The sequence below is a fragment of the Taudactylus pleione genome, unplaced genomic scaffold (genome assembly GCF_031769625.1).
Source record: "Taudactylus pleione unplaced genomic scaffold, aTauple2 ptg001607l, whole genome shotgun sequence".
Taxonomy (NCBI): Eukaryota; Metazoa; Chordata; class Amphibia; order Anura; family Myobatrachidae; genus Taudactylus; species Taudactylus pleione.
In genome coordinates, this window is record NW_028286004.1 from 1,635,824 (window position 1) to 1,650,917 (window position 15,094).

A 15,094-nucleotide genomic window follows, 5' to 3' on the forward strand; every position below is an offset into this window, starting at 1 on the left:
TACAATGGTTTCTCTATGTGCCTCCCATTTTTTAAGGGGCCAAAAGTAATGGGACAAACTAAACAATCCTAAATCTAACTTTCACTTTTTAATACTTTGTTGCACACCCTTTGCAGGCAATTACAGCCTGAAGTCTGGAACGCATAGACATCACCAGACGCTGGGTTTCATCCCTGGTGATGGTCTGCCAGGCCTCTACTGCAAATGTCTACAGTTCCTGCTTGTTCTTGGGGCATTTTCCCTTCAGTTTTGTCTTCATCAAGTGAAATGCATGCTCAATCGGATTCAGGTAAGGGGATTGACTTGGCCATTGCATAACATTCCACTTTTTAGCCTTAAAAAACTATTTGGTTGCTTTTGCAGTATGCTTTGGGTCATTGTCCATCTGCACTGTGAAGCGCCAACCAATGATTTCTGAAGCATTTGACTGAATATGAGCATATAATATTGCCCAAAACATTTCAGAATTCATTCTGCTGCTTTTGTCAGCAGTCACATCATCAATAAATACAAGGGAACCAGTTCCATTGGCAGCCATACATGCCCACGCCATGACACTACCACCACCATGCTTCAATGATGAGGTGTTATGTTTTGGATCATGAGCAGTTCCTTTCCTTCTGCATACTCTTCTCTTCTCATCACTCTGGTACAAGTTGATCTTTGTCTCATCTGTCCATAGGATGTTGTTCCAGAACTGTAATGGCTTTTTTAGATGTTGTTTGGCAAACTCTAATCTGATCTTCCTGTTTTTGTGGCTCACCAATGGTTTGCATCTTGTGTTGAACCCTCTATATTCACTCTTGTGAAGTCTTCTCTCCTGGAGAGTGTTCTTGATTTGGCCAACTGTTGTGAAGGGGTTTTTCTTCACCAGGGAAATAATTCTTTTGTCATCCACCACAGTTGTTTTCTGTGGTCTTCCAGGTCTTTTGGTGTTGCTGAGCTCTCCGGTGCGTTCTTTCTTTTTAAGAATGTTCCAAGCAGTTGATTTGGCCACCTAATGTTTTTGCTATCTCTCTCATGGTTTTGTTTTGATTTTTCAGCCTAATGATGGCTTGCTTCCTTCACTGATAGTGACAGCTCTTTGGATCTCATATTGAGAGTTGACAGCAACTGATTCCAAATGCAAATGTCATACCTAGAATCAACTCCAGACCTTTTACCTGCTTAATTGATAATGAAATAACGAGGGAATAGCCCACACCTGTCCATGAAATAGCTTTTGAGTTGATAGTCCCATTACTTTTGGCCCCTTAAAAAGTGGGAGGCACATATTGAAACTGTTGTAATTCCTACACCTTCACCCGATTTGGATGTAATTACCCTCAAATTAAATCTGAAAGTTAAAGCACATCTTGTTTGTTTAATTTCATTGTGGTGGTGAATAGAGGCCAAAATCTGAAAATTCTGTCAATGTCCCAATATTTATGGACCTGACTGTATATATATAAGCTATTAGAGGTACGGATCTGAAATTTGGCAGGGGCACGCTCGGTTCTCACCATTGAATTCAATGGTGAGAACCGCTCATTGGCTGAGAGGCGGAAAGCTCACCTCTCTCAGCCAATGAGCGCTCTGCATCAGGAGTTCTGTACTGATATCCCGGGTGGAGCTGTCATTCGAGTAGTAGTATTCTTAGAGAACACTACTAAAGTTTGTGGGTACGGGTATCTCATTTTTTTTTTTTGCCAAGACCCTGGTTTGTCTGAAGAGGACAGACCCACGCATAGGAGGAGGTGAGTATGGAATTTTTATTACAGGTACACCATTGGATTACCTACTGGAGAAGAGGACAGATTGGCTTCAGGGATACATAGATGAGTATGTGAGATAGTGTGTATGCATGTGTGAGTAAATGTGTGTGTGCATGTATGTTTTAATAAAATTATACTTTTCTACGGTATGTTGTGTGTTTGTGGTTCTCCAAGTACCAGTATGCAGGGATGCCTGCTGGGACCTGTAGTACTACTGCAAAAGACAATATTTATATTTTGTTATGCACCACACAACACAATCAACCCTGCACCCACCAGCCAGGGGTGCTGGGAATAGCCCCGGGCTATCAGCCTTGACCTGGGGTGCCTGGAGTGGGGGCCCCAACTCCCCAGGGATCCCTGGCCTGGACTGACTAGCAGTCAGGGGTGATGCTGCGGCTGGGGGGCCCGGTGAAAGGGCTCCCCTGGCTGTGGCATCACTCCCCGCTAGAAGGAGTCTGGTGCTGGTTGCGATAAATAAGGGGGACCCCTACGTCATTTGTCCCCCATATTTTGGCAACCAGGACAGGTTCTGAAAAGCCTGGTGCTGGTTGGGCTTAATACGTGGGACCCCTACATCGTTTGGCCCCTGTATTTAGCACAACCAGTACTGGGGCTCCAAAGCCCAGAGCTGGTTGTTTTCTTGGGGGGCAGGGCTACATTTTTTTTTTTACACATTCAATTTTTAACATAGATCCGTAGATGTCACTGTTGCATTCGTCCATTTGTGACTTATTGATTTGATTTTCTCAGGTGCATACGCACTACCAGTGAGCCCTCTGTCACCCACTGATGCCCTCTTTGCACTGCACCACTGCCACTGCTCTGCACCACTGCTGCTGCCGCTACCCCACACGCCTGCATCCATCTTGCACTCTGCACCTCCCAAAACAGCCTCCTGTGTGCTGTCCCCTCTTCTACCAGCATTAGAGTACCATTTTGTTGACCTTCTCCCCTGCAGGTAGCCCGGTTTTCTAATCCAAACCCTGAGAGTTAATACATTTTTAAAAAGCTATGAAATTCCATAGACAAAAAACCTTACGGTTTCATATGTCCCATTAAGGCTGCTTAGACATGATCTGAAAATTCACAAAACCTATTGATTTTCTTCCACTCAAACTTCAAAAAGCAATGAAATTACGATCATTAAGGCTGACGCCTTAATGGACGTGTTCCTTGCGCAATACAGATATGGTATGCCATCACACCCTGTGATTTACAGCAGATTCAGCACTCTGGGCCTAATTTAGACCCGCTCGCGAATGCTGAGCACTCGCAAGCGGGTTGATGTTTGCCCAGTGCACATGCGCACGACGGAGGCGGCTCCGTCGTGCACATGCGTGAGACCCGGATAGCGACGGGCAAGCCGTCGCTATGGGTCTCACTACAAAGGGGACATGCTGTCAATGGTGAGTGACAGCATGCCCCTTTTGGTGGGAGCATGCTGGGGGTGTGGCTGCCCAGAAGGAGACGTTCCCATGGGAACACCTACCGCCTGGGGCTGGCCCCACTGACATCACTTGTGACAGAGCCAAAAGCACTCCAGGGCTTGCAGCAATGAGACCCTACCACAACGGTCTTGTTGCAAGCCCAATGGTCGTGATGGTCTTGACCATCGCACGCGACCATCTTCCTGGCCACTCGCTATAGCTGTGGGTGGTCACCCACAGCTATACGAGTGGCCAGGAGGCCGCTCTAAAAATTCAGAGGGACGGCCCTGATTCAGAGTGAGCGCTCTGTCAGAGCGTCCGGCTCTGAGTCAGAGCCCCTGGCAGAATGAGATTGCTGTCACTTACAAAATGGTGGAGCTGCAACTTGCAACCTAGTGCTGCCCGACTCTAGTCGTGAACAATCGCTGCTCTGGGCCCAAGTTCTGGAGCATAAAAAAAATAAAATTAAATTAACTTTTTTTTAATCTTTTACTGTCTGTGTGTGTGCCTGTATCCAGCCAGCAATACAACTTGCAACCTAGTGCTGCCCAACTCCAGTCATGATCAATCGCTGCTCTGGGCCGAAGTTCTGGAGCATAAAAAAATAAAATGTATTTTTTTGATCTTTAACTGTCTGCGTGTGTGCATGTATCTAGCCAGCAATGCAACTTGCAACCTAGTGGTGCCCGGCTCTAGTCGTGATCAATTGCTGCTCTGGGCCCAAGTTCTGTAGCATAAAAAAATTAAAATAAATTGTCATTTTTTTATCTTTTACTGTCTGTGTGTGTGCGTGTATCCAGCCAGCAATGCAACTTGCAACCTAGTGGTGCCCGACTCTAGTAGTGATCAATCGCTGCTCTGGGCCCAAGTTATGGAGCATAAAAAAAATTTAATTGTCTTCTTTTTGATCTTTTACTGTCTGTGTGTGTGCGTGTATCCAGCCAGCAATGCACTTTGCAACCTAGTGCTGCCTGGCTCCAGTCGTAATCAATTGCTGCTCTGGGACCAAATTCTGGAGCATAAAAAAATTTAAATAAATTGTCTTTTTTTTATCTTTTACTGTCTGTGTGTGTGGATGTATCCAGCCAGCAACGCAACTTGCAACCTAGTGCTGCCCGACTCCAGTCATGATCAATTGCTGCACCGGGCTCAAGTTCTGGAGCATAAAATAAATTAAAATCAATTGTCTTTTTTTGATCTTTTACTGTCTGTGTGTGTGCGTGTTAGGCTTAACCGCACAAGATCCAGCCAGCAATGCAAGTTGCAACCTAGTGCTGCCCGACTCCAGTCGTGATCAATCTGTGCTCTGGGCTCAAGTTCTGGAGCTGAAAAAATATATATATATATTGTCCTTTTCTTTGTCAAATTTTTTCTGTGTGCATGTCAGCCACACCTGGCTGTCACTGTCATTGGCGTAGGTGCACAATGATGCTGTGCTCCTGTGTGTCAAGGGGCTGCATGAATATTACAATGTAAACTTTTTTTTAAGTTATTGGGTTACAACATTTTTTTTTAAAACTTAAACATACCAGAAATGTTATCCTAACAGCTTGTAAAGTTACATGCTCTAAAAAACTAAAGCCTATATTTATTTACAAACCTATATAGAGTAGACAACCTAAATTCTAAAACTGTTCTATTTAATAACGTAAACAAAAGCAAAGATTATAAGTCTAGTGTGTTATAGTGTGTTATTAGAACAAGCGGAACATAGCATTAAATGCAACATTTCATTTTAAGGTTTAAGTTTTATATTGTGTCTGGAGATCATTTAGAAAGCAGAAAAAGAGCTCCACCACAAGCGGCAGATGACTAAACTCACACACAAAGGTTTAATACAAATAGATACAACACCAGATCAGATGTTTACCCTGAAGGATGTCTGATTCATCATGGTGCCCCCAAGACCAAGATTGTGCAAATTCTGCCAAAAGAGAGACTGACACCACGGCTAAACATAAGAGTCACATTCTGGATGTGAATTGTCTCATTTGCTTGGGGAAAACCCAACCCTCAGATGAGATGGATCTCAGCCAGTGGACAACAATGAAATCATCATTAAAAAGTCACAATGGAAGAGTACAGTGTGGAGAATCTTTCTTCACAGTCAGGAGAAGCCTCAGAGAACATGAAAAAAGATGCTCTAGGTGCTGAACTTCAAGGGATTTCTCCATCATGTTCTGCAGTGTGGAAAGGTTTCATTCACATGTTTTCTATAAAGCAGTTCAAAGTTACAGCCTTCAAAGTGTCTGGCTATAACACCCACCTTTGCCAAGAATTACCAAAGATTATTACAAGCAAAGGATTCATCTGTCCGGAATCTGTCTGGGAATTCACGGATCATATTTGGCCTGAATGCACTAAGACAGCCAGTGATTCTGTCACTATGTTCTGTAGCCGACTTTATTCCTACCTGAATCGCAAACTGAAATATGGAATAGTAAGCACAGACAACATGGAGGCCTTTGTTATCCTGCTGCCTGCATGCCAACCAATACCTCCTAGACTACACCCACTGGGGGGACCAGGTCTTGATAATGACTATCCCCATCTGTCACTAGTCCTTCTTCTTCCAAACCATCCATCCTGGACTTCCTGTCCAAAAAGGGTGAGCAGGGCAAAGAAAGAGGAGCTAGATGTCACCAATGACATTTTTGTTTCATCTATAATAGACGATGTGGAGAGATAAGAGCTTCAAATGTTGGAACAGGGGCTCCCCTCCAGAGAACAGAGCTCTATTCCTCAGGAAGTGTCTATGCCTGAGCAGATAGGTAGGTAGTCTCTGTCTGTTGGTAAACCCCCTTCAGGAGATGGCAACCCAAAATAACAACTATTATAATAACAATAATAATAATGTGTCCACTGATAAATTATAATGATAACCAGCCTGATCCCTTAACAGCAACATACCCCATATGGCTAACTCATAACATGACACCCAGTTTGCAGCCTCCTCTTCCTTATGACACTAATCCAATTGCCATGGTTGATTACTCAACCATGTGTGGTCCACCCAATTTTTGGCCTTCTACATTCTAACATCATATTCTCGTATCTAAGAAGTGGACAATTTGAAGGCCGCTAACTCACTCTGTTTTTTTTAATGTCCCTGTACAGGTTGGGAAATTCCTTTACAGAACAGAAGGTTTGCAAAGGATTATTTAAGTCAATTGATTATTTATTTTTGAAAAGCATGCTTCCTGGTCCCCTTCTGGGATGAAAAAAATCCACTCCCAGCAAGCAGGCATGGCGCTCAACAAAGAATTCCCAAGAAAGATACAACGTAAGACTTACACCTTAAATCTGAAATGTTGCATTTAATGCTCTGTTCCGCTTGTTCACATATCTCATATGGTTAAGTGGACAGTGGGAACAATGGCAGTTTGAAGGCCACTAACTAAATCTGTTTTTTTTAATGTCCCTGGACAGGTTGGAGAAATGCCTTTACAGAAGGTTTGCAAATGATTATTTAAGTCAGTTGTTTTTTGGAAGCACTCTTCATGGTCCCCTTCTGGGATGAAAATCCACTCCTAGCCACAGAAGCAGGCACAGGATTCTCAAGAAAGACACAACTAAGGCCTTAAACTTTTAGAAAGATCCACAGGTGGAATTATAGTTTTGATTCTGTGAGGAGACCTGGAAAACATGTACTGTTGGTAGCTCTCGAGGAACAGGGTTGGCTACTCCTGCTCTTAAATCATAGATCTTATGCTTGTCCACATATCTGTGCTGGTTAAGTGGCACTTTGAGGCCACTGTACAGTTTGGGAAATGCCTTTATAGAACGTTTGCAAAGCATTATTTAAGTCAATTGTTTAGTTTTTTTTTGGAAAGCACTCTTCCTAGTCCCCTTCTGGGATGAGAAAATCAACTCCCAGCAGCAGCAGCCATGCTCAAGGATTCTTCTATGGCAAGGACTAATGTAAATGTACTGTATCACATTTTTTTTTGCAAATGCCTCCTCCCCTCCCCTTCTCCCTCATAAATTTTCTTTGGAATCAAAAAACAAAATTAAATTTACTACCAATAAACCCTTCCTGTCCCTGCCCTACCTTCAACTACATACATACACCAACTCCTTCAGGCCTCTCTTGAATAATAAAAGTGTTTCCTAATGTGCCATGTTTGAAGTTGAACTGCCATGTGTTTGTGCCACCCACTGCTGCAGCTTAGCTTAGTCGGCCAGCTATCTTGATGCAAATTTTGGGCCTAAACTAGATGAACTAATAAATATTGTGAGCTGTGAGGTGGTTAAAATTGACTGGAAACGAGTGAAAATAAATGTTATTGAGGTTATTAATACTGTAGGAACAAAAAAAGGCCCATTTTATGTAATTTTAGCTGTTTTTTTTATTTTTTAAGAAAAAATCCAGATCCAAAACCAAAACACAAAAACAAAATACGGAGGTGAGGTATTGGCAAAACCAATCCAGATCCAAAACCAGGGGAGATCCAAAACAAAACACGGGCGTCAGCGCACATCTCTAATATATGTATGTTATGCATTGTATCTCTTTAACAGTCTTGATAAAAGAGCATTGAGCTCTGAAACGTTGAGTTTACTACTTTAGCTTGTCGTTACTTTTTTGATTACTGAGACCTGGAGTGCCATCCACCACTGTTTGCTGTATATACAGTATATATATATATATATATATATATATTGAATTTATGTTATATGCATCATGTACTAAAGTATAAATAAATGACAGTATTCACGATGGGAGAATCCTGATTGTGATTTTTTGATGTGCTGTCTGACACTGGGGTGTATACAAGTGTGTTGAAAAAAACTTTTTCTTGGAAGAATTACATATTGGGAATTCATTTCACCTAAAGAAGTTTTTGGATCTGATCAGGAAGATTGGACTTATTTTATGTGACTATTACATATGCCTCAGAGGAGGAGCGCTCGATTCTGTATATATATATATTTATATATATATATATATATATATATATATATATCTCCAAAAATTAGCAAATGCTTGTGTGAGTTTATTTGTGTCATTGTAAATAAACATGTAATTGCGTATACACACAGGGCACATTAATGCCTGAGGGGGCCCATGTGCAGGGGCCAAGCCCCACAGCTTAATTTGTGATGGCAAGCAGGTCCCTCCTCCTCCACGGCATCATTTTCCCAAATGTCACTGGATAGTTGCCACTTTAAGAGGAGGAGGGACCCGCTTGCCAGCACAAAGTAAGATGGCGCGCTCTGCTGCTCAGAGTAGGGGGTTGCTGTACATGGGCCCCCTCAGGCATTAATATGCCCCTGTGTATATATGCAATTATATATTTATGTACAATGATACAAATAAACTCACACAAGCATTTGCTAATTTTTTCACAATCATAAATGCATACAGTAATCACACACTGATCTGCTGCTCTCAGAGCCATTACCCCGTAATCACACAGTTTTAATCCTAAACACATTACACTGCAATGTTTGTTGAACACAGTCCTAATTAATCCGTTTATTAGGCGATTAACATGCTCCTTTGAGAAGCCTGAACACATCTCCAGACGAGGAATATTTATCCAAGAGGCAGCGACAGGAGAGAAAAGTAGACCAGCTTTGCCCTTTATACTTAACCCATTCCGCAGAAGTCCTTGCATTTTTCTTTTATCTGCTCCCACTATACAGTATAATGTATAAAACTGACTGTGACTTGCAATAATAGTAGTATATACTTTACAAATTACAATTCATTGAAGGTTTGTAAATAAAATACAATAACTTGGTTAAGGATTCTGGATTTGAACCTCTATACACTCCTGCTTATACCTTCTAATCTCCTTCCTATAAACCTCTAAGGATTACGCTATTTTGCGTACGCAGTCATACAGTAAATAAAGATTCCAGAACTTGAACCTGTGGTTCCAAAGCACAAAGTATTATTCAAGTAAAAGTACAGTCAGTTACACGCTATGATCTAAGTACAATTTAGCGCAAAGAAATTATACAGACCCAAGTACAGTTATACATACACATGTGCTCTGGACCAGATCCCGGCATCAACAAGAAACCTCTGTCAATCAGCATTCAGCAAGAAAGACTAGAAACCCAGGGTCAGAGCACACATATTTATACCCCCCCAGAAATAGACAACACAATAGAGGAGTTTGTTGCTGATCCCATTGGTTCCCAGTGCGGGTGCATTTGTTACATGGCATTTAACAGGTTGGTTCAAATGGACACAGAACAGCCTCTAACAGCTTGTTGCCTCCTCTATTTCCCCTGCATGCAAATCTAGGCTGTTGGTTTCACAAAAATACATTTTGGTTCTTTATGTCTTTACGGTCCATAAGTTGCGAACGCATGTTCCGATCTTCACACCGTTGATACCGGAAATCTGTGGATAAAGTGCGGATCAGTATAATATCAAACACGGCTTACTTATCATGTATTAAATCTTAGATACCAAAATAGTTTTTATTTCACAGCATTTGTAATAAATGAATAAAACTTGGATCTTTTACTTTATATCTATGGAACCTTTTGTGTAAGTGTGCATTATGTAAGTATTAGGGATATGGGAAAAGACGCTAGTTAGGTTTATCTGATTTGGGACAGATGTGCACGCATGCAGCTAATAAACAGCGTTCGCATGCAGGATATTGTGCATTCGCTACTGAGCGTCATGTTAGCAGCGCAACTGTGTGTAATGTGCGGTGTTTATGCATGAGATTCTATCTATGATGGACTTAACATATACATATATATCTAGATGTGGTACTAATAATGGTGCCATACCCCCTCGTTGATTTCAGGGATCCGGATATTATATGTAAAATGTTCTTTTTACAATACACCTCCTGTTGTAGCAGTGGCAGCCTTCAACTCTCCAATAGACCGTTGCTCAAAAAGTCGTTGATAAGTATGAAAGACAAAAAGGTGAGAGAACAAGCGCCTTATGGTGTAGTAATTTGTGGGAACTTATTATATAGAAAATAAGGTAATCCAATATGCGTACCCCAAACGGTGTATAAACAATCACGTAGTCAGTATCTTTATGTCTCCATTCAGTAGACTCTTTGGGCATGGAGCTCAACAATATAAAATCAGAAAAAGAGAGAGATAGACACTCTCATAGTGTAGTAATTTTTCAAATTTAATATAAAACAGATGACATACAAACAATATAATTACATTTAAAAGATTTTTGAAAAGCTTATCTGAGGTGTCCAATCAACCGGATTGGGACATCAGCAGTGTTACCACCCTCTAGAGGGTGGTAACACTGCTGATGTCCCACTGCTGATGTCCCAATCCGGTTGTTTGGACACATTTTATATTGTTGAGCTCCATGCCCAAAGAGTCTACTGAATAGAGACATAAAGATACTGACTACGTGATTATTTATACACCGTTTGGGGTACGCATATTGGATTACCTTATTTTCTATATAATAAGTTCCCACAATTAATTATTACACCATAAGGCGCTTGTTCTCTCAGCTTTTTGTCTTTCATATACATATATATATATACATGTATATACATGGAGTCTAGCTGCCATTCGCAAGATGGCGTCGTGCAAGCTAATTTTTACGCTGATTCTGTCTCAGCCACTAATCCAGCTTTGACATGGTATATGTGGTTATTAATCTGCATCGTGTTAAGTGCCCAAAATATTACCTGATACGTGAACAGTACAATGTATTAAAATGCACACAATGTTACACACCTTGCTAGTAGTTGTGTGTGGTTAAGACAGTTAAATGTAACTTATGTACTATTAGATAACAGCAATTGGACCAAAAGTATTTAATATAGCAGAAGGGGATGCAGTAATGTAGAGTGTGGCTTGTCATTGGCAACACATGGTTCTAGGCCCAGTGAGCTGCTGCAGGACCTACTGCTAGCCAATGACAAGAGACAGCTCACAATATGGAAAAGTACATCTTGTACGCAGCATGATAGCATTGAATAGGCATATTTTGTTAATATAATAAGAAGAATCTGTGCTAATATAAACAGCTAACTCATACCCAAGAGTAAAGTAACCTTTACTGAAAACTATAGGGGACAAAATGCTGAAGACCACAGATCCCAATCTGTTACCTGTCTTTCGCTGATTTCTTACAGCTTCTCAGGATTGCAGCGCTGCTGGCTCTGAACCCTGATTTCTAGGACTAAACTACTTATGTCAGAAGCCGGCTTGTACCTCATATCAAAAACACCCTTTTTAACCATTATAACAACTAACTTAACTCTAATAAATAAAGACACAACAACGGCAAACAGCATTAAAACCCGTACATCTCTAACATTAAGAGAAGATAATGTTGGCAAGGAAAAAGGGGACAGGCAGATGTATATATATTCAGGTACTATAAGGCTCTAGAACCATACTCGCCTTGATATATAAAATAGGGTGTATTCATCTAACCCCATATAATCAGGTTATAGGCTCTGCAACTACAGTAGCCTTAAGAAGTCAAAAAGTAGTGTAATTATCCAGCCACAAGGTGGACAACCAGAAGACAACATCTCCACTATATCCACGCCAATAAGGTGAGACACATCTGGTAAGATGGAGTCGCTGGCCTCCAGAATAGAGACTAACAGCCACCACGCCACTGTGAGAGTACGAGAGTGTACCTGCTGTGCACCACAAATTATTTGATCTGCCAGACCCCTCTGCTACGACACTGAAACAAAAAGGAAAAAGGGGTGGCAGGGCGGGTGACCAGCAAACAAAGAGGCACATAAAGGGGCCTAGTAATAGGGGGGTAAGGCGCGCTCTTCTGTGGGAAGTAGGAGTGTGTGCTGCGTGTGGGTGTGTACGGGATGTCTAAAAGAGAGACTGAGTCGGTAATGTTGGGTCAAAAGCTTTATTTGAGTAGGCACAGTGCTGCTTGAGAAACAAATGCCCCTGGGGTGTAAGGGGGTGTAGATAGTTGCGTGCACGGGGGGGAAGGTGGGTGGACCCTTTTAGGGGGCTCCTTGCCGTGCGGTTCTTGACCAGCACGTAATCCCTGCTGGACCTTTGGTCAACAGTCGTATCGCCCGGCAATGTGGTATTGGAGGGTGTGGTGGCGGCGTCCCGCACAATGTGCAACTTACCTTCCGGTAGGTGCCTTAGTAGGCGTTGCGATATGGAGATGGTGATCGGCAGTCTCTGGTTGTTGTGCAGCGTTGTGGCTGTAGACTGTTCTTTCTGTGTTGTGTCTCTTGGAGCGGTGTTGCCACGTGCTGATGGTGATGGTGGTGGCGTTCTTGATGGCAGACTGGAGATGTCTGCGTCAGCTCGGTGTCTGTACCCGGTAAGGGTGGGCGGACTGTGGCAGGCTGGCGGCACCTGGGATCGGTATTCACGCTTGTGCCGAAGTGGAGGTTCCGCGTGTGCCGGCGGGACGACCGGGGGTGGGAGTTAGGTAAGGTGCTGCTGGATGCCGGGTGTGCCATAAAGGGGCCTATTTATCTGTTGTGCGAATGCGCGAGACCCGGATAGTGATGGGAAATCGGTCGCTCCGGGTCTCGTACCAAAGGGGGTGTGCTGTCGATGTTGAGTGACAGCACGCCCCCTTTGGTGGGCGGGCTGGGGGAGTGGCTGCCCAAACGGAGGCGTTCCCATGTGAACGCCTCCATTTGGGGCCGGCCCCACTGACATCACGAGTGATGTCAGTGGGAGAGATTTCGGCTCTGTTTGAGCCGAAATCTCTATGGGGCTTGCGGCAACAAGACCCTACCACAAGGGTCGCATCGCAAGCCAGATGGTCGCGATGGTCTCGCTATAGCTATGCAAGCGGCCAGGAAGCCGTTCTAAAAAAAAATAGCCTGGCCCTGATTCAGAGCGAGCGCTCTGTCAGAGTGTCCGGCTCTGAATCAGGGCCAGAGGTCTGAAGTACTGTAGTGGGTTCTGAGTCCGGAGTGCTGGAGGGTACACAAAGCGTGGGGTGAGTAACGGGGTATAGCAGGGTAGATGCTGGTATCCAGGAACAGCTAAAGAGCACAGACAACTCTCACACAGCTTGCGCTGTGTATACGTTGCACTGGCAACTAGAGGGCGTGCTGAACACCCTTAAGTACCATGGGAAAGAGCATGAAAGGCTGCTGAGAGTAAACACAAGATGCTCCAACCTGATTGGCCCATTCAGGTCACATGCCCAAAACCAAGATGGTGGCACCCAGCAATCCCCAGCGTGGCAGCGCTGCCAGTCTTACATGTCACCACATGGCTTGTACCCCTCAGCCATCCACGAGCACCTCACGCCAACCTCCAGGCACTAGCACCCCCACCGGTAGGACTGCGCCAAAGCACCCACACAGTCAGAGACAGCGACTCACCAGGTACAGCAACTCCTGTCGTGACACTTAGGATATTACACTTACAAGAGCAAAGAGTGAGTCAGGCTCTCGCTTACGGCTCTATTCATTATGTTAATTATCGTGGTCCGAATGGAGTCCCAGTGATTAACATTTTAACTCGATGTGAGTGCCAGAGCAATTCATCATTGCTTCGGCGCAGAGACAGCTGATCCAAAAATCAGCTGTCTCCCCGAGACTTTTCACTGCTCCTTTTAAAGCATTGAATCTTTTCATTACTTCTTTCGGAGCCGTGAAACTAGTGCGCATGCGTAACCTACAGGTCACGCAGGCACACAAAAGCCCCGGTGTCCAGTCGAAGGAGCCGGACAGGGGCACAGTGATATGAAAGCATCCCTCTTTGCAACCTGGGACTGGCGAATGCTCCCGCAGTCAAGTTTTGTACTTCAAGTCAAATGTATTTTTTGGAGCTTGATGAATTCCTAGTGTATGGAGACAGCAGGTCATTCCGCGAGAGAAAGGTAAGCATTACCTTTTTGATGAATGCATAGGGGGAGGGGCCCTAGATTGCACATCCTAAGCACAATGTGAGGTGCTACCTGCTGAAATTTGTAGTGAAGCAATCAGAAAATCAGAAACAAATGCAAGTGTACACTCTAACTATGCTGAACCTAATAATAATACTGCTAAATTGTATCCCAGAGGTTCTTAGCATAATGATGGCCATAATTATGGGCCTGCCCACCATATCCAGGTGACCTCCATTGGGCAGATCCATAAATCATCCCATGGAACAAATAAGGGCACAGGACCCCGAAGGCCAACCCAGCAGAACCGCCCCATGACATCACAATAGTGTGAGATTTAAAGTGAGGGTTAAAGAAAAATAAAGAAATGCCTATGTGTTAGGTCCTACATAAGTAGGAGGTTATAATTAAAAGTGTATAAAGTGCTACATATATAAAAAACAAACTAAAGAAGGGGACACTACTATACAGTGCATCCGGAAAGTATTCACAGCGCTTCACTTTTTCCACATTTTGTTATGTTACAGCCTTATTCCAAAAAGGAATAAATTAATTTTTGTTCTCAAAATTCTACACACAATACCCCATAATGACAATGTGTAAAAAAGTTTATTTGAGATTTTTGCAAATTTAATATAAAAAAACCACTAAGAAATCACATGTACATTTTTGCCATGAAGCTCAAAATTGAGCTCAGGTGCACCCTGTTTCCACTGATCATCCTTGAGATGTTCCTACAGCTTAATTGGAGTCTACCTGTGGTAAATTCAGTTGTTTGGACATGATTTTGAAAGGCATACACCTGTCTATATAAGGTCCCACACTTGACAGTGCATGTCAGAGCACAAACCAAGCATGAAGTCCAAAGGAATTGTCTGTAGACCTCCGAGACAGGATTGTCTCGAGGCACAAATCTGGGGAAGGGTACAGAAAAATATCTGCTGCTTTGAAGGTCCCAATGAGCACAGTGGCCGCCATCATCCATAAATGGAAGAAGTTCGGAACCACCAGGTCTCTTCCTAGAGTTGGCCGGCCATCTAAACTGATCGATCATGGGAGAAGGGTCCTAGTCAGGGAGGTGAACCCGGTCACTCTGTCAGAGCTAC